We start from the raw sequence: 2,090 nt of genomic DNA, 5'->3' as shown, positions 1-2,090 counted from the left end.
CCTCTTCTTCCATCTTTAAAGCTAGCAATGTAACATCTCATTCATTCTCTCCTTCCCCTTCCTCTCTATTACCCACCCTTCCTTCTCACCTCTTTTCTCATCATATCTCCTCTCTGATATCAAGAAAACATTAATCAGCTTCATGCTCGCCCACCCCTCCCCCATGAACCATGTTTGCCAGTGGGCCTGCCAGCCTGGCTCCCCTCCCTGGCCCCTACAGGCGGGCAGACTGCCCTGAGGAGTCAGGGATGAGAGGGCTTTGTCAGCCTGCAGTCCGGCGATGATGCCCAACTTCTTTGCTGCCCCCAACTGCACATGGAAGAGCATCCAGTCCAACCTGGCCTTCTTCGGGTTCCCACGGGATCTGGCCAGATGCCAGAAGTGGGTGGAGAATTGTAGGAGAGCGGACTTAAAAGATAAAAGACCTGATCAACTAAATAAACATTATCGATTATGTGCCAAACAGTCTGAGACCTCTATGATCTGTAGAACTAGCTTCTACAGGACAGTTCTTTGAGATAGTGCAATACCAACAATATTTGATCTTACCAGTCATTTGAACAATCCACACAGTAGACACAGAAAATGAACAAAAGAATTGAGTAAAGAGGAAATCAGGGCTCTGAAACAAACAAACAAACAAACAAAAAATGATGAAACTTCTGAACAGGAACCAAAACATAAAGAAAACAATAACAGCAATGCTCAGAACACCAGTACAGAAGAGGGGGGTGAAGAACAGGATGAGGACATTTTACGTCTAACTCTTGAAGAGAAGGAAAACAAAGAATATCTAAAGTTTCTATTTGAAACTTTGATTTTTATGGGAAAACAAAACATACCTCTAGATGGACACGAGGCTGATGAACTCTCAGAAGGTCCCTTTACTCCTGATAACTTTCAAGCGCTGCTAGAGTGCCGGATACACTCTGATGAAGAGGTTCTGAGAAAGCGCTTTGAGAAAACAGCAGTTAATACATTGTTTTGTTCAAAAATACAGCAGAAACAGATGCTAGAAATCTGTGAGAGCTGCATTCGTGAAGAAACTCTCAGGGAAGTGAAAGACTCACACTTCTTTTCTCTTATCACAGATGATGTAGTGGACACAGCAGGGGAAGAGCACCTACCGGTGCTGGTGAGGTTCGTGGATGAATCTCATAACCTGAGAGAGGAATTGGTGGGCTTCCTGCTTTATGAAGCCGATGCAGAAATTAGGCTGTGAAATTTCGCATGAGAATGACTGAGAAGTGGGGGTTAAATATGGAGTATTGTTGTGGCCATAAAACCAGAATATGTCTTCAAAGACAAGCACCTACATGTGCACTAAAATTTTTAAGTTTACATGTTTCAGTTGTGTTGGGACCTGAATTTTAACAGTAAGAATTGTTGACCAACAATAGACACTAATCCTGAGAATTTATGAAATTGGCCTCAGAACTGATCTCAGACTGATCAATACTGGTCAGTTAACCATAGCTAGGAAAACAGTAAATGAAAGAACAATGGAGAATGATATAATTTATTCCTTATAAAGTGTGTATTTATAAACTTATAGGAAGTATTCAGAAGAATAAACACTGTTAAGTTTCTTCTATGAATCATTGGAGGAAAGTAAAGATTTTCTCCTCAAGTACATCGATATAACTTGACATTTTTATTGTATCAGGACTCTGCTACATACCTCATTCCTGAATATGACTATGGTCACATTTAAAGTACTCCACTTGGTAGCCGGGCGTTGTGGCGGGCACCTGTAGTCCCAGCTACTTGGGAGGCTGAGGCAAGAGAATCGCTTAAGCCCAGGAGGTGGAGGTTGCTGTGAGCTGTGTGATGCCACGGCACTCTACCGAGGGCAACAAAGTGAGACTCTGTCTCTACAAAAAAAAAAAAAAAGTACTCCACTTGGAAAGGTACGTACTGAAGCCAGTGCCTAATCTACCCTTCAATGCAATTTTGTATGTCTTTAGTTTTCTCTGAATGTCCATCATGGCTGCTGTTGTATTACCCTTCACATTCAGAATGTCAGTAAAATATTTTTTAAAAAATATATTTCCTGCACCGATGGTGCCACCAGCTAAGTGTATAGGGCA

At 41.9% G+C, this 2,090-nt stretch overlaps 1 pseudogene; it reads left to right on the top strand.

The window, feature by feature from the left end:
- Positions 1-283: 283 nt before the first annotated feature.
- LOC128572552 (52 kDa repressor of the inhibitor of the protein kinase-like) lies at positions 284-1,374 on the top strand (annotated as a pseudogene).
- Positions 1,375-2,090: the final 716 nt, after the last annotated feature.

This window comes from Nycticebus coucang, chromosome 20, assembly GCF_027406575.1.
Source record: "Nycticebus coucang isolate mNycCou1 chromosome 20, mNycCou1.pri, whole genome shotgun sequence".
Taxonomy (NCBI): domain Eukaryota; kingdom Metazoa; phylum Chordata; class Mammalia; order Primates; family Lorisidae; genus Nycticebus; species Nycticebus coucang.
This window is presented reverse-complemented; position numbering and strand designations above follow the sequence as displayed.